Here is an 18,711-nt window from a genome sequence, read left to right on the forward strand (position 1 = left end):
AGAGAGAGAGAACGGCAGAAAAGGGGGTCCCTGTTCTGCGGCCGTGCCTCCGCCGTCGCGGGTCCTCCGCTGTCCTTCCACCATCACTGAAGTCCCCCACCGCCATGGCTTACTGTTCGAAGGTGCCACCTCGCCACTGCTGGAGGTCTGCTCCGATCCAGTTCGAAGGAGAGAGCGCCATTGAGTGGGGGAAACGCCTCTGTCACGCTCCTCGGTCACTGGTGGTGGAGCCGCGTCGCCGTCACCCCTGGGTTGCTGTTCTTACCACTGCTGCTAAAACCACCGCCGAGGCTTTTGCCATTTCTGCTGCCGGAGAATGCAGCTTAGCCACCGGAAAACCACTGCCGGTAAGGGTCCTTGCATTTGGTCTTCATTCCTTTCTATTCATGGGTCTTTATCGTCATGACGTTGTTGTGCAGTCGCGGTTGTCGGAGTCTTATATTGCCGCTGCCGCTTGAGGCGGCTGACGCAGCCGCTACCAGGTTGATATGGAGCTGCGGCTGTTTTGTTAATTCAGTGAGTATTTTACGTTTCGAAACCTCCGCGTTAATGTCTTGTTATGTATATTAAGGTCTTGCGGTATTATTGTGTTAGGAGTTAGAATCCGGTTTGCTTATGCCGCTTGTAGCTGTTTCTGATTTTGTAACAAGTAGAGCCGAGGTTTTGGTTGCCGGTGATTTCGAGTTGAGGCAGAAATGGGCTTGATGAGGCGTTTGGATTATGGAATTGCGTTTTGAGGTAGGGGCGCTTTCCGAAAACTATAGTTTATTATTGGAATTATTACATATGGGTACTGATGTGAGATATTGTGTATTTGGTGATTGTATCTGCCTTATGTATTATTTGATTGACTCGAATGACTATGGATGTTGGTTTGGCTGAATTGTTGTGTGGCTTATGAAATGTAATGTTTGAAGTTGATTCTTTAAAGATTTGAAATGAGTTTAATCCGTCGAGGTTTAGTTTGAATTGAGTCAATTATTTTGATGATGTGAAAGAATAGAATACTCTTGAGATTCAGCCTGTGTTGCTTTAACTGATTTGGTTTTGATGAATGATTTATTGCTGAACCGATTCTTTAAAGCTTTAGAAATGAGTTAAATCGGTTGATATTGAGTTGATTTCTGAAATGGTTTCCTTGAGATATGCCACTGAGGCGACTGTTGGATTTAGCTTGCTTTTGAATTGATTTATGGTTTTGAACTGTTGAAAAGGAATGAGAAACGGATTAGTTGGGACCCGAACCGGGTGGCAAAAGTCCAAGTTTTAGGGGAGGTGCTGCCGAAATTTCTATAAAATCTGGGTCTTTATTGAAATGTTGTCTGGAAAATGATGAGTTAAGGACTTCTACTATTTTATTTGAATTATCGAGAAAAGGATGATTCATGCTTTCGAAATGAATTAATAAAGGGGAAATTGTGATTTAGTCTTGCTTCTTAAGAAAGGCATTGTATCTCTTTCAGGAGAAGGTTATTTAGATGAAACTTGTGCTTTAAAGCTGTTTGGATGTGAAAAGGGTTTATGCCTTTGAATTTGACTTGGGGGTTTCAATTAAAGAAGTTTCAATGACTTTGAAAGAACCTGAAGGTCTATTGACAAGTTTCATTTTGAAATGTTTTGAGAAAGGTTTTAAGTACTCTTTGAATTCTGAATTCTTGCAAGACTAAAACAATTTTGAACAGTTGAAACGCTCTAGAATATTATCATGGGGGTTGAAGTTGGTTTTGCCTAAGTAAAGGAAACGGCTTTGAAAGAAGTAAATGATTACATGACTCGGTTTGGCTTAGATCCTATTTGCTTACTCAAATCAGAAAGCCAATGTTTTAATGATTTTAAATGAATTTGGTGAAATGAGTTATGTTATTCTCCCCTAAAGACTTTGGACTCTGTCGAGAAACTTTTGTTATAAAATCCCATTGTTGGATGGGTGATTTTGAATATCTCAAAGAGGATTTAACTTGCCATGATTATGGACGTTTTGGAAAGAGGATGCCGAGAGTGGCATTGTTTTTAAAAGGGGAATTTACCTTGAGAAAAAGTGGCTTATGAGCCGAAATGATTTGAGAAATGAGATCTTTAAAGCAAAGGCTGAAAAGAGTTGAAACTTGATTTCGAAGTGAAATGAATTGAGAAAATGATTTATGGCTTAAATGCCGGTTTCATGAATTTGATGATTTTGAATGTGGAAGTGTTGTTTTGTTGTGAGCCGGAATGGCTGTGTATGATTATACATATTGATTGGTTCTGGATTGAACCGTGAGCCGGAATGGCCTTGAATGATATGAATATTGGCTGGTTCTGGATTGAACCGTGAGCCGAATGGATGATATGGATGTTGATCCATGATTGAGAATGAAAGCATTTATGCTGAGATATTGATAAGTTGTGATGTTGCACTTCTACTATTGGAGATGAGGGTTTCCCTGGGTAGTAGCAATGGCTAGCCACCATGTGCTCCAGGTTGAGACTCGAAGCTCTGTTAACCCAATGTCGTAAGTGTGGCCGGGCACTGTGAAAGGCCCGGATGAGCTCGCCCTCATAAATATTCACCAGTGATGGTGATGGATAAATATTCACCAGTGAGGGTGATGGATATGGATCATGATTATGATCAAGCTTATGATGAGTATAACTCAAGTTGGGGATGCACGACAGAGGGACAGTCCAATGGTTAGCTACCAAGACTTGTCGGCTTGGCTCTATAACGACAGATGATATCATCAGCCACTAGGGACAGGCATGCATCATATGCATTTGTGTGACATTGGTTGGGTGTGCATATTATACTTGGTTTGCCTATGTGATTAATTGCTAACTGTTCTACTTGTAATAACTGTTTGTTTGTGCTTGAACTTCCTATCTGTGTTTGCATCTGGGACTCTGTTGGATGGTGGTGATTGGTTGTTGGTTGGATTGTTTGGGCCTAGGGCCGTGGTTGGAAAGAGATGAACTGATGGTTGATTTCGGTTTTGTGTTTCTGGTTTGGAATAAAATTATGAAAGGCTATTTTGGTTCCGCATAGATAAACCGTTTTGAAAGGCTTTTGAGTTTTTGAGAATTGAATGGTTCCTCTTTCAGAAAAGATTTCCGACTTTACTTTTATTGTAAACCGTTTTTTTTTGAAAAGGAGGCATAAGACGGTTATTAATCACTGGTACGGTTTATACTCACGTATCCTATTACAGTAATTCCTAAAAACCCTCTACTGAGAACCCTTTCGAGGATGATGTTCTCACCCCCCCTACATTTTTCCCCTTTCAGGATATGGGCGCAGAAGTTACGAAGAGCTTATTTAATTGTTGTTGTGATGCTCTGTATTGTTTTAGCTATGGTTTATTGTACCCTCGCCTTTATCCTGATATAATCTGTAAGAGGGATAGGAATTGTATTGGATTATGCTTGTAATATTATTTATATATATGTATGTATATATATATGGATGTACTCTTTATGAGCTTTTGTAAGTTGTATGGTATTTGTGGATGTACGTTATCGAACGAAAGTATTTTTGGATCGGTATTGCGACTTAAAGTTTTAAACAGGCTCATATTTTAGTATTAAATAATATAAAAGTCGTCGTAATGTCCGAACTATCAGAGTCGCGCAGCCGGAAGTGTGAGCTTTGGTAGTTAGGGTGTTACATTATGGTATCAGAGCAGTTCTTCCTGTAGAGCCTGAGGAATGGACTGACTATGCTTCAGTTGCATACTCTGAGTGTTTGTCATGTATTAGGTCTTGTCGAATGATGAGAATTAGAGCTTTATGCACATGACGATCTATTGATTAACGCTGTTAGTCTTGCGTTGCATAATTCCTGATATTAAGTTTGGCCGGCTTAATACTAGTGAATTATGTAAATGAAAGTACTAATGGGTTATCATAGATGATATGCGAGTTTTGAGTAAAGCGAATCGCGGGTTTTGGGGGACGTTAAAAACTATTTCTCGAGGCTATTCAGTTGTGTGTCTTGAAATTCTATTCGAGTCGACCTGTTCTTTCATGTCCTAACTTGAAGTTCTTGTTTGCTAATCCTCTTGAAAACTAGTTTGATATTTTCAACTGTATTCCTCTATTCATATGCCTTCTTGATTGATATTAAGTGCATATGCTTGTTTGAAAATCCTTGTTGCATCTATCTTCCTCTGTTCGAGTTCTTCCTGATTCCTGTATTCTTTGATATGGCTTTGAACTGGTCCTAATGCACTGTGCATTTTATCTCCTGATTTTGAGTCCATTCTTTGAGAAATTGTTGATTCAGTTTTTCTCTTATTTAACAGTGAGCATAGCTAATTTTGAGATTTTATGAAGATTGCTGTTGAATAGATATATACTTATCTATACATGAAATTTTGAAGATTTCTCATACCGCTTAGCAACTATCTATTTTTAATATCTCGCCTGTATTTTTACTGGTTTGCGGAACGGCATTTACTTTAAATATAAATTGACTTTCTAGTAATTTTACTACGGTTCCAATGCACATCTTTATTTGATTATGTATTTGGATATTTTTCAAAATTTTGAAAAGAAAGGATTTATCACTTTTGTCTCGGTTGAGTTTCATTTGATAAACTTTACTTAATTTATTTTGATTTGAGCCTGATCTAGCATACTACATGGTTTATGCCATTGTGGTTCTTTTGGAAATGTTGGACTCATAACTTTCTTCTTATGAACGGACTCTTTCCTTCATAAGCTTTTCACCTCTATGAATGTCATACGTGATTCTATTATTAACTAATCTTTTACGTCTTGTGAACATTACCACTGATCTTGGTTCGTCCTCTCTTGTGAATCTCATCCTTATGTGAGTCAGTTTGATTCGTTTCAAAAATTTGTGCATTGTTTATTCCCTCATTATCTCTACAAGAGTTTAGTCAAAAATTTATCATTGAGAAATTACAAATGATTGAGTTGTCTTTTTCTATGACATTTGTATTCTTTTGGATCAATTTAAAACTTGTTTGATGTTTTATGTCTAGTGGCTCTTGTTTGAACTACTTTGATTTAAGATCCTTTCTTGCATGGCTTGACTCCTTTTTAGTACGTCTTAAACTTCTTGAATGTTCTTCTGAGATGGCGATTTCAAGAACACTTTTGGAGTCTTGTTTTGAACTTTTAAAGAAGTTTTGAATTCTCTTTGAAGAAACATTAAACGGAATTTACCTTCTGTTGCTTGATTGAGATCGAAACCATTATTCAATTTTGATGAAGTGAATTTAAAAATCGGCATGCGCTATTTTAAATGAGGTTTTGGAGAACTTCCTTGTTTAGTGGAAACCGATTCGTTTGTAACGCACCACTTATTTCCTTTACCAAATTGTAAGCAAATTTTTACTTCGGAGTTTCTTTTCTAAAAAGAGTTTAACTTCCTCTTTCGTACTTGCTATAAATATTATACATGCTTGTTTGAATATGAAATTTTGAGAATTTTGAACAAGCATTTGATTACTTTCGAGTTTTTATGAACTGCTTTTGGTTAAGTTGTGCATCTAATTATTTTTCTAAAATATTTGAGGAAATATTTTAGCTCTTAGCCAAAGTTGTGTGCATTTATTTTTGGAACTCTAAAAAAAAAAAAATCTACTTCAACATGAAATTATATTGAAGTAAAGCCACGTTTATGCTTTTGTTACTCCCTTGAAGGATGTTTGTTGTTTAACTTCTCTTTCAGACTGCGAAGTGATATTTTTACAAGTTTTTGATTCTTTTAAGAACAATGTATTCGGAAGTATTTCAATTATGCTCTTGAGTTCTGTGAGCTTTGTCTTGGGTTTGAGAGATTCTCCTCTATAAACTTCATACTTCTTCGACTCACCTTGAATTTGTTTCAAACTAATGCGCTGATCCTTCTCCTTGTTGATCCTATTGGATTTCTTTGATTCAAGGGTTATCTTTGAGGTTGTCAATTGAATTGTGTCTAGTAAACTTCATTGCTTGAGTATCCTTGGTTATCTAGGATTGGATACATTCTCTCAAATCTTTGAGTACTATCCTTGACATTTGACTCCCCTTTTTAAATCTTGTATCCTCCTGAGTAGACTCGAGAATTGTTTTGATATCACGTGCGACTTGTAGACGTAGTAGCGCGATGCGTTAGTTCTTTAAGACGTGATATGTGTATACGGAAGTTGAAGCGGTAGGGGTGCAACGTTATGAGTTGTGGGTGTTTTGTTCCTTGCGAACGGGTTGTGGTTGTCAGGCTTGTGGTCAAATTTGGGGTTTGTAAAGTGCTTGATGGAGTGGGAAAGTTGAAACTTTAAGGTTGATATGAGATTAGTGTGCGGAGGTTGAGCACGTCGTTTTAACTCCATCCTGTTCGATAGCCTTTGATGCCTTGCCCTTCTATCACATGATTGAACCATGTTATCTTTTGCATTGAGCCTACCTTGTAACGTTTGCTTTGCAATCACACTCCTACCTTTACATCCTTATGCTTATGACAATCAAAGTATTTGAAAGTCGTATATATGATTATATTTTGAGATATTTTTGCTTCTTCCTTAAAAATGTTCAAGGATGAACTGTTATGAAATTTCTTTCGTTTTGTATCAATTTTCGAGGGCGAAAATTTTTGTAAGGTGGGTAGGATGTAAGACCCAGAACTTTTGAAAAGTCTTATTATGATCAAGTCTCAAATCATATAGTTATTTATAGCCTTAATTTCAGAGATTATTTTATTAAAGATAATTAAGGCAAGTTTTGATTTATTGAATTTGAGACGAGTTATGATTTTTATCCAATTTTATAATTATTGGGTTATTTTTTATATTCAGATTATGAATTTGGCAGTTATGAAATAAGAGGGGTTTTACATGATTTAGATTAGATAAGTAATATTTTAAATATTATCACTGCTATTTTGGAAAATGAAGAAATTAATTATATTATTCCTAATTTTTAGATTTGGGCATTTTATTGAAAATAATTTGTAAAATGGATGAGCAAATGGTATTTTCTATATACAATTAGTATTGGATTTAATGTGGGTTTCAATTATTATATTATTCTCAAAATTATGTGAAATTACCATAAGGTCCCTAACCCTAATTTTTGAAAATGAAACCCTAACCCAGCGACCCGTTACCCGACCCGGTTCTCTTTTCCCCTACACCCAGCTGCAGCCGAAATCCCTTTCTTTCCCCCCAAAGCAGCAGCAAACACACTCAAACCCTTTCATCGGAAACTGAACAGAGAGTGAGAGGCTGGGTTGTGGCTGAGGAGAAGAGGAGAGGAGAGAGGAGGCTGTGCCGGCGCGTCGGACTTCACCACCGCCGTCGCGTTGTCGTCGCCAGGCCTGCGAGTTGCCATCCGCGCCGCTTCCGCCACTCCACGACGAGAGGAGGTTCGCAGCGAGTAGCGCCGGAATGAGGGAGAGACCAAGTGGGGGGCTTTCGCTGTTCTCCTCGTCGCCGACTAGCTCGCCGCCGCCACCGTGATGCTCGGTCGTCGTCCTCCTCACCGCGAAGTCTGAGTCCTCGCCATCCATGGAGGGCCGAAGAGAGAAGCCCGAGCAGAAGAGAGAGAGAGAACGGCAGAAAAGGGGGTCCCTGTTCTGCGGCCGTGCCTCCGCCGTCGCGGGTCCTCCGCTGTCCTTCCACCATCACTGAAGTCCCCCACCGCCATGGCTTACTGTTCGAAGGTGCCACCTCGCCACTGCTGGAGGTCTGCTCCGATCCAGTTCGAAGGAGAGAGCGCCATTGAGTGGGGGAAACGCCTCTGTCACGCTCCTCGGTCACTGGTGGTGGAGCCGCGTCGCCGTCACCCCTGGGTTGCTGTTCTTACCACTGCTGCTAAAACCACCGCCGAGGCTTTTGCCGTTTCTGCTGCCGGAGAATGCAGCTTAGCCACCGGAAAACCACTGCCGGTAAGGGTCCTTGCATTTGGTCTTCATTCCTTTCTATTCATGGGTCTTTATCGTCATGACGTTGTTGTGCAGTCGCGGTTGTCGGAGTCTTATATTGCCGCTGCCGCTTGAGGCGGCTGACGCAGCCGCTACCAGGTTGATATGGAGCTGCGGCTGTTTTGTTAATTCAGTGAGTATTTTACGTTTCGAAACCTCCGCGTTAATGTCTTGTTATGTATATTAAGGTCTTGCGGTATTATTGTGTTAGGAGTTAGAATCCGGTTTGCTTATGCCGCTTGTAGCTGTTTCTGATTTTGTAACAAGTAGAGCCGAGGTTTTGGTTGCCGGTGATTTCGAGTTGAGGCGGAAATGGGGTTGATGAGGCGTTTGGATTATGGAATTGCGTTTTGAGGTAGGGGCGCTTTCCGAAAACTATAGTTTATTATTGGAATTATTACATATGGGTACTGATGTGAGATATTGTGTATTTGGTGATTGTATCTGCCTTATGTATTATTTGATTGACTCGAATGACTATGGATGTTGGTTTGGCTGAATTGTTGTGTGGCTTATGAAATGTAATGTTTGAAGTTGATTCTTTAAAGATTTGAAATGAGTTTAATCCGTCGAGGATTGGTTTGAATTGAGTCAATTATTTTGATGATGTGAAAGAATAGAATACTCTTGAGATTCAGCCTGTGTTGCTTTAACTGATTTGGTTTTGATAAATGATTTATTGCTGAACCGATTCTTTAAAGCTTTAGAAATGAGTTAAATCAGTTGATATTGAGTTGATTTCTGAAATGGTTTCCTTGAGATATGCCACTGAGGCGACTGTTGGATTTAGCTTGCTTTTGAATTGATTTATGGTTTGGAACTGTTGAAAAGGAATGAGAAACGGATTAGTTGGGACCCGAACCGGGTGGCAAAAGTCCAAGTTTTAGGGGAGGTGCTGCCGAAATTTCTATAAAATCCGGGTCTTTATTGAAATGTTGTCTGGAAAATGATGAGTTAAAGACTTCTACTATTTTATTTGAATTATCGAGAAAAGGATGATTCATGCTTTCGAAATGAATTAATAAAGGGGAAATTGTGATTTAGTCTTGCTTCTTAAGAAAGGCATTGTATCTCTTTCAGGAGAAGGTTATTTAGATGAAACTTGTGCTTTAAAGCTGTTTGGATGTGAAAAGGGTTTATGCCTTTGAATTTGACTTGGGGGTTTCAATTAAAGAAGTTTCAATGACTTTGAAAGAACCTGAAGGTCTATTGACAAGTTTCATTTTGAAATGTTTTGAGAAAGGTTTTAAGTACTCTTTGAATTCTGAATTCTTGCAAGACTAAAACAATTTTGAACAGTTGAAACGTTCTAGAATATTATCATGGGGGTTGAAGTTGGTTTTGCCTAAGTAAAGGAAACGGCTTTGAAAGAAGTAAATGATTACATGACTCGGTTTGGCTTAGATCCTATTTGCTTACTCAAATCAGAAAGCCAATGTTTTAATGATTTTAAATGAATTTGGCGAAATGAGTTATGTTATTCTCCCCTAAAGACTTTGGACTCTGTCGAGAAACTTTTGTTATAAAATCCCATTGTTGGATGGGTGATTTTGAATATCTCAAAGAGGCTTTTAACTTGCCATGATTATGGAAGTTTTGGAAAGAGGATGCCGAGAGTGGCATTGTTTTTAAAAGGGGAATTTACCTTGAGAAAAAGTGGCTTATGAGCCGAAATGATTTGAGAAATGAGATCTTTAAAGCAAAGGCTGAAAAGAGTTGAAACTTGATTTCGAAGTGAAATGAATTGAGAAAATGATTTATGGCTTAAATGCCAGTTTCATGAATTTGATGATTTTGAATGTGGAAGTGTTGTTTTGTTGTGAGCCGGAATGGCTGTGTATGATTATACATATTGATTGGTTCTGGATTGAACCGTGAGCCGGAATGGCCTTGAATGATATGAATATTGGTTGGTTCTGTATTTAACCGTGAGCCGAATGGCTGAGATGGATGTTGATCCATGATTGAGAATGAAAGCATTTATGCTGAGATATTGATAAGTTGTGATGTTGCACTTCCACTATTGGAGATGAGGGTTTCCCTGGGTAGTAGCAATGGCTAGCCACCATGTGCTCCAGGTTGAGACTCGAAGCTCTGTTAACCCAATGTCGTAAGTGTGGCCGGGCAGTGTGAAAGGCCCGGATGAGCTCGTCCCCATAAATATTCACCAGTGATGGTGATGGATATGGATCATGATTATGATCAAGCTTATGATGAGTATAACTCGAGTTGGGGATGCACGACAGAGGGACAGTCCAATGGTTAGCTACCAAGACTTGTCGGGTTGGCTCTATAACCGACAGATGATATCATCAGCCACTAGGGACAGGCATGCATCATATGCATTTGTGTGACATTGGTTGGGTGTGCATATTATACTTGGTTTGCCTATGTGATTAATTGCTAACTGTTCTACTTGTAATAACTGTTTGTTTGTGCTTGAACTTCCTATCTGTGTTTTCATCTGGGACTCTGTTGGATGGTGGTGATTGGTTGTTGGTTGGATTGTTTGGGCCTAGGGCCGTGGTTGGAAAGAGATGAACTGATGGTTGATTTCGGTTTTGTGTTTCTGGTTTGGAATAAAATTATGAAAGGCTATTTTGGTTCCGCATAGATAAACCGTTTTGAAAGGCTTTTGAGTTTTTGAGAATTGAATGGTTCCTCTTTCAGAAAAGATTTCCGACTTTACTTTTATTGTAAACCGTTGTTTTTGAAAAGGAGGCATAAGACGGTTATTAATCACTGGTACGGTTTATACTCACGTATCCTATTACAGTAATTCCTAAAAACCCTCTACTGAGAACCCTTTCGAGGATGATGTTCTCACCCCCCCTACATTTTTCCCCTTTCAGGATATGGGTGCAGAAGTTACGAAGAGCTTATTTAATTGTTGTTGTGATGCTCTGTATTGTTTTAGCTATGGTTTATTGTACCCTCGCCTTTATCCTGATATAATCTGTAAGAGGGATAGGAATTGTATTGGATTTTGCTTGTAATATTATTTATATATATGTGTGTATATATATATGGATGTACTCTTTATGAGCTTTTGTAAGTTGTATGGTATTTGTGGATGTACGTTATCGAACGAAAGTATTTTTGGATCGGTATTGCGACTTAAAGTTTTAAACAGGCTCATATTTTAGTATTAAATAATATAAAAGTCGTCGTAATGTCCGAACTATCAGAGTCGCGCAGCCGGAAGTGTGAGCTTTGGTAGTGGTGCACGAAATTGTGATCTCCAGGCTCGAACAAATCCTGGTAATGGCTCCAAAGCTTGGTGCTCTGATCTTAATTCATAATTGTCACAACTTCGATACAACTAACCAGCAAGTGCACTGGGTCGTCCAAGTAATAACTTACGTGAGTAAGGGTCGAATCCCACGGAGATTGTTGGTATGAAGCAAGCTATGGTCACCTTGTAAATCTCAGTCAGGCAGATATAAAATAGTTATGTGGTTTTCGAATATTAATTAATAAAATAGGGATAGAGATACTTATGTAAATCATTGGTAGGAATTTCAGATAAGCGAATGGAGATGCTTTTCGTTCCTCTGAACCTCTGCTTTCCTGCTATCTTCATCCAATCAGTCTTACTCCTTTCCATGGCTGGCTGTATGCAAGGGCATCACCGTTGTCAGTGGCTACATCCCCTCCTCTCAGTGAATAATATGTTCACGCACCCTGTCACGGCACGGCTATTCATCTGTCGGTTCTCGATCATGCTGGAATAGGATTCACCCTCCTTTTGCGTCTGTCACTAACGCCCAGCACTCGCGAGTTTGAAGCTCGTCACAGTCATTCAATCATTGAATCCTACTCAGAATACCACAGACAAGGTTTAGACCTTCCGAATTCTCTTGAATGCCGCCATCATTCTAGCTTACGCCACGAAGATTCCTGTTAGGAGATCTAAGAGATATTCCTTCTAGCTTAATTCATGTAGAACAGAAGTGTTTGTCAGACACGCGTTCATAGGGGAGATGGTGATGAGCGTCACACATAATCATCACCTTCATCACGTTCTTGGGTGCGAATGGATATCTTAGAAGCGAAATAAGAAGAATTGAATAGAAAACAGTAGTACTTTGCATTAATCTTTGAGGAACAGCAGAGCTCCACACCTTAATCTATGGAGTGTAGAAACTCTACCGTATGAAAATACATAAGTGGAGGTCCAGGCATGGCCGAGATGGCCAGCCCCTATGGTCTAAGAACAATGCGTTCAAAGATGGTCAAAAAGACTAGTAAAAGGTCCTATTTATAATAAACTAGTCACTAGGGTTTACATGAGTAAGTAATTGATGCATAAATCCACTTCCTGGGCCCACTTGGTGTGTATTTGGGCTGAGCTTAAGTGTTGCACGTGCAGAGGCCATTTGTGGAGTTGAACGCCAGTATTTGTGCCAGTTTGGGCGTTCAACTCTGGTTTTGGATCCTTTTCTGGCGCTGGACGCCAGATTTGGGCAGAAGGCTGGCGTTGAACGCCAGTTTACGTCATCTATTCTTGGCCAAAGTATGGACTATTATATATTGCTGGAAAGCCCTAGATGTCTAATTTCCAACGCAATTGGAAGCGCGCCATTTTGAGTTCTGTAGCTCCAGAAAATCCACTTTGAGTGCAGGGAGGTCAGAATCCAACAGCATCAGCAGTCCTTTTTCAACCTCTGAATCTGATTTCTGCTCAAGTCCCTCAATTTCAGCCAGAAAATACCTGAAATTACAGAAAAACACACAAACTCATAGGAAAGTCCAGAAATGTGAAATTAACATAAAAACTAATGAAAACATCCCTAAAAGTAACTAGATCCTACTAAAAACATACTAAAAACAATGTCAAAAAGCGTATAAATTATCCGCTCATCACAACACCAAACTTAAATTGTTGCTTGTCCCCAAGCAACTAAAAATCAAATAGGATAAAAAGAAGAGAATATACTATAAATTCCAAACTATCAATGAAACATAGCTCCAATCAAATGAGCGGGACTTATAGCTTTTTGCCTCTTGAATAGTTTTGGCATCTCACTTTATCCATTGAGGTTCAGAATGATTGGCATCTATAGGAACTTCAGATTTCGAATAGTGTTATTGACTCTCCTAGTTCAATATGATGATTCTTGAACACAGCTTCTTTATGAGTCTTGGCCGTGGCCCTAAGCACTTTGTTTTCCAGTGTTACCACCAGATACATAAATGCCACAGACACATAATTGGGTGAACCTTTTTAGATTGTGACTCAGCCTTGCTAAAGTCCCCAATTAGAGGTGTCCAGGGTTCTTAAGCACACTCTTTTTTTTGCTTTGGACCTTGACTTTAACCGCTCAGTCTCAAGTTTTCACTTGACACCTACACGCCACAAGCACATGGTTAGGGACAGCTTGGTTTAGCCGCTTAGACCAGGATTTTATTCCTTTAGGCCCTCCTATCCACTGATGCTCAAAGCCTTGGGATCCTTTTTTATTTACCCTTGCCTTTTGGTTTTAAGGGTTATTGGCTTTTTCTGCTTGCTTTTTCTTTTTCTTTCTATTTTTTTTCGCCTATTTTTTTTCTTCTTTTTTTTTTTCTGCAAGCTTTGTTCTTTGCTGCTTTTTCTTGCTTCAAGAATCATTTTTATGATTTTTCAGATTATCAAATAACATGTCTCCTAGTCATCATTCTTTCAAGAGCCAACATATTTAACATTCTTAAACAACAACTTCAAAAGACATATGCACTGTTCAAGCATACATTCAGAAAACAAGAAGCATTGTCACCACATCAATATAATTAAGCTAAGTTCAAGGATAAATTCGAAACTCATGTACTTCTTATTCTTTTGAATTAAAACATTTTTCATTTAAGAGAGGTGATGGATTCATAGGACATTCATAACTTTAAGACATAGTTACTACTACTAATGATCATGTAATGAAGACACAAACATAGATAAGCACATAACATAGAAAACAAAATACAGAAGAAAGAAGAACAAGGAATGAATCCACCTTAGTGATGGTGGCGTTTCCTTCTTGAGGAACCAATGATGTCCTTGAGCTCTTCTATGTCTCTTCCTTGTCTTTGTTGCTCCTCCCTCATTGCTTTTTGATCTTCTCTTATTTCATGGAGCATGATGGAGTGCTCTTGATGTTCCACCCTTAGTTGTCCCATATTGGAACTCAATTCTTCTAGGGAGGTGTTGATGTGCTCCCAATAGTTTTGTGGAGGAAAGTGCATTTGAGGCATTTCCGGAATCTCATGGTGATGAGCTTCATACGCCTCTTGAGCTCCATGAGTGGGCTCTCTTGCTTGCTCCATCTTTTTCTTAGTGATGGGCTTGTCCTCTTTGATGAGGATATCTCCCTCTATGTCAATCCCAGCTGAATTGCATAGGTGGCAGATGAGGTGAGGAAAGGCTAACCTTGCCATAGTGGAGGATTTGTCAGCCACCTTGTAGAGTTCTTGAGGTATAATCTCATGAACTTCCACCTCTTCTCCAATCATGATGCTATGGATCATGATGGCCCGGTCTATAGTAACTTCAGACCGGTTGCTAGTGGGAATGATTGAGCATTGAATAAACTCCAACCATCCTCTAGCTATAGGCTTGAGGTCCAATCTTCTTAGTTGAACCGGCTTGCCTTTGGAGTCAATCTTCAATTGAGCTCCTTCTACACATATGTCCATAAGGACTTGGTCCAACCTTTGATCAAAGTTGACTCTCCTTATGTAGGGGCGTGCGTTCTCTTCCATGTATGGCAAGTTGAACGCCAACCTCACATTCTCCGGACTAAAATCTAAGTATTTCCCCCGAACCATTGTAACATAGTTCTTTGGATCCGGGTTCTTACTTTGATCATGGTTCTTGGTGATCCATGCATTGGCATAGAACTCTTGAACCTTTAGGATGCCGACTTGTTGGATGGGATTTGTTAGAACTTCCCAACCTCTTCTTTGAATTTCATGTTGGATCTCTGGATACTCATTTCTTTTGAGTTTAAAAGGGACCTCAGGGATCACCTTCTTCTTGGCCACAACATCATAGAAGTGGTCTTGATGGGCTTTAGAGATGAATCTTTCCATCTCCCATGACTCGGATGTGGAAGCTTTTGTCTTCCCTTTCCCTCTTCTAGAGGATTCTCCGGTCTTGGGTGCCATCAATGGTAATGGAAAAACAAAAAAGCTATGCTTTTACCACACCAAACTTAGAATATTGCTCGCCCTCGAGCAATAAACAAAAGAATAGAAGAAGAAGAAGAAGAAATATGGAGAGGGAGAGGGAGATGTGGTTTCGGCCAAGGGGAGTGTAGAGGGGTGTGTTTGTGTGAATTTGATGAAGAATGGAGGTCTTTATATAGGGAAGGGAGGGGGGGTTACGGTTCGGCCATATGGGTGGGTTTGGGTGGGAAATTGGTTTTGAATTTTGAAGGTAGGTGGAGTTTATGAGGTAGGTTTATTGGGAGGAGTGAGTGGATGTGAGTGGTGAAGAGGTGATGGGGAAGAGAGTTTGAGGTGATTGGTGAAGGGTTTTTGGGTAAGAGTGTTTATGGGATTGTGTGAAAGAGAGTGGTGAGAAGAAGTGAGTGGAGGTAGGTGGGGATCCTGTGGGGACCACAGATCCTGAGTGGATCCTGTGGGGTCCACAGATCCTGAGGTGTCAAGGCATTTACATCCCTGCACCATTAGGCATGTAAAAATGCCTTTGTACCCAACTCTGGGCGTTCAGCGCCAGGTTGGTGGCCATTTTGGGCGTTCAACGCCCATCTGTGTGCCATTTCTGGCGTTGAACGCCAGAACCATGCCTGTTCTGGTGTTCAGCGCCCAGAAGCTGCCCATTTTGGGCGTTCAGCGCCAGAACCATGCTCTGTTCTGGCGCTGAACACCAGACAGATGCTCCTCCAGGGTGTGATTTTTCTTCTGCTGTTTTTGATTCCATTTTCAATTTTTCTATTTATTTTGTGACTCCACATGATCATGAACCTAAGAAAACATGAAAAACAATAAAAATAAGAATTAGATAAACATTGGGTTGCCTCCCAACAAGCGCTTCTTTAATGTCAATAGCTTGACAGTGGGCTCTCATGGAGCCTCACAGATGTGCAGAGCTTTGTTGAGACTCTCCAACACCAAACTTAGAGTTTGGATATGGGAGTTCAACACCAAACTTAGTGTTTGGTTGTGGCCTCCCAACACCAAACTTAGAGTTTGACTGTGGGGGCTCTGGTTGACTCTTCTTTGAGAGAAGCTTTTCAAGCTTCCTCTCCATGGTTGCAGAGGGAGATCCTTGAGTTTTGAATACAAGGGAGTTCTCATTCCATTGAAGGACTATTTCACCTCTGTCAACATCAATCACAGCTCTTGCTGTGGCCAGGAAAGGTCTTCCTAGGATGATGGATTCATCCTCTTCCTTTCCAGTATCCAGGACTATGAAATCAGCAGGGATGTAAAGGCCCTCAACCTTTACTAAAACGTCCTCTACTTGTCCATAAGCCTGTTTTCTTCAGCTGTCTGCCATCTCTAGTGAGATTTTAGCAGCTTGTACCCCATAGATTCCCAGTTTCTCTATTACAGAGAGGGGCATGAGGTTTATTCCTGAACCAAGGTCACACAGAGCCTTAAAGATCATGGTGCCTATGGTACAGGGTATTATGAACTTTCCAGGATCCTGTCTCTTCTGAGGCAATGTCAGTTGATCCAGATCACTTAGTTCATTGATGAACAAGGGAGGTTCAACTTCCCAAGTATCAATGCCAAATAATTTGGCATTCAGCTTCATGATTGCACCAAGAAACTTGGCAGTTTGCTCTTTAGTGACATCCTCATTCTCTTTTGAAGAGGAATACTCATCAGAGCTCATGAAGGGTATAAGGAGGTTCAATGGAATCTCTATGGTCTCTAGATGAGCCTCAGAGTCCTTTGGTTCCCCAGAGGGAAGCTCCTTATTGATCACTGGACGTCCCTGGAGGTCTTCCTCCTTGGGATTCACGTCCTCTCCTCTCCTCACTGGTTCGGCCATGGCGCTTATGTCAATGGCCTTGCACTCTCCTTTTGGATTCTCTTCTGTATTGCTTGGGAGAGTACTAGGAGGGATAGCAGTGATCCTTTTACTCAGCTGGCCTACTTGTGCTTCCAGATTTCTAATGGAAGATCTTATTTCATTCATGAAACTTACAGTGGCCTTAGATAGATCAGAGACTAGATTTGCTAAATTAGAAGCATTTTGTTCAGAGTTCTCTGTCTGTTGCTGAGTTGATGATGGAAAAGGCTTGCTATTGCTAAACCTGTTTCTTCCACCATTATTAAAGCCTTGTTGGGGCTTTTGATCCTTCCATGAGAAATTTGGATGATTTCTCCATGTTGAGTTATAGGTGTTTCCATAAGGTTCACCTAAGTAATTTACCTCTGCTATTGCAGGGTTCTCAGGATCATAGGCTTCTTCTTCAGAAGATGCCTCTTGAGTACTGTTGGATGCAGCTTGCATTCCATGCAGACTCTGAGAGATCATATTGACTTGCTGAGTCAATATTTTATTCTGAGCCAATATGGCATTCAGAGTATCAACTTCAAGAACTCCCTTCTTCATAGGCGTCCCATTACTTACAGGATTCCTTTCAGAAGTGTACATGAACTGGTTATTAGCAACCATGTCAATGAGTTCTTGAGCTTCTGCAGGCGTTTTCTTTAGGTGAATGGATCCACCTGCAGAAGTGTCCAGTGACATCTTTGATAGCTCAGATAAACCATCATAGAATATATCCAGGATGGTCCATTCTGAAAGCATGTCAGAAGGACACTTTTTGGTCAACTGTTTGTATCTTTCCCAAGCTTCATAGAGAGATTCACCTTCTTTCTGTCTGAAGGTTTGAACATCAGCTCTAAGCTTGCTCAGCTTTTGAGGAGGAAAGTACTTGGCTAAGAAAGTCGTGACCAGCTTATCCCAAGAGTTCAGGCTGTCTTTAGGTTGAGAATCCAACCATAATCTAGCTCTGTCTCTTACAGCAAAAGGGAAAAGCATGAGCCTGTAGACTTCAGGATCTACTCCATTAGTCTTAACAGTATCACATATCTGCAAGAATTCAGTTAAGAACTGAAAAGGATCTTCAGATGGAAGTCCATGAAACTTGCAGTTCTGCTGCATTAGAGAAACTAATTGAGGTTTCAGCTCAAAGTTGTTTGCTCCAATGGCAGGAATGGAGATGCTTCTTCCATGTAAATTGGAATTAGGTGTAGTAAAGTCACCAAGCATCTTCCTTACATTATTATTATTTTCGGCTGCCATCTCCTCTGCCTGTTCGAAAATTTTTTTGAAAGGTTATCTCTGGATTGTTGTATTTTAGCTTCTCTTAATTTTTTCTTCAAAGTCCTTTCAGGTTCTGGATCTGCTTCCACAAGAATGTTCTTATCCTTGCTCCTGCTCATATAACAAAGAAGAAGGCACAAAAAAATAATAATAATAGAGATTCTCTTTATCACAGTATAGAGGTTCCCTTATGTGAGTAGAAGAAAAGGGGGAGATAAAGGATGTGATGTAAAGGAAGAAACACAACTGTACGAATGGAAGAGATGTGAGATGAGATGTTAGGATATGAATGAATAAATAGAATAGGATGAGAGAGAAGGAGGGAATTTTCGAAAATTATTTTTGAAAAGGAGTTAGTGATTTTGGAAAATGGTTTTTGAAAAATTGTTAGTAATTTTCGAAAATTAAGTTTTAAAAATTAAAATAATTAATAAATTAAAAAGAAATTTTGAAAAAGGGGAGAGATATTTTCGAAAATGAGAGAGAGAGAGTTAGTTAGGTAGTTTTGAAAAAGTTAAGAAACAAACAA

At 39.8% G+C, this 18,711-nt stretch overlaps 1 non-coding gene across 1 annotated transcript; it reads left to right on the top strand.

The window, feature by feature from the left end:
* The first annotated feature begins 17,657 nt into the window (after positions 1 to 17,657).
* On the top strand, positions 17,658 to 17,765 carry LOC148546299 (small nucleolar RNA R71). The gene has a single exon (XR_015901628.1). It is a non-coding gene; the product is annotated as a small nucleolar RNA R71 (small nucleolar RNA).
* The last annotated feature ends 946 nt before the right edge of the window (positions 17,766 to 18,711 follow it).

Source organism: Arachis ipaensis, chromosome B9, assembly GCF_059453495.1.
Source record: "Arachis ipaensis isolate K30076 ecotype BB chromosome B9, ASM5945349v1, whole genome shotgun sequence".
In the NCBI taxonomy this organism is placed as follows: Eukaryota; Viridiplantae; Streptophyta; class Magnoliopsida; order Fabales; family Fabaceae; genus Arachis; species Arachis ipaensis.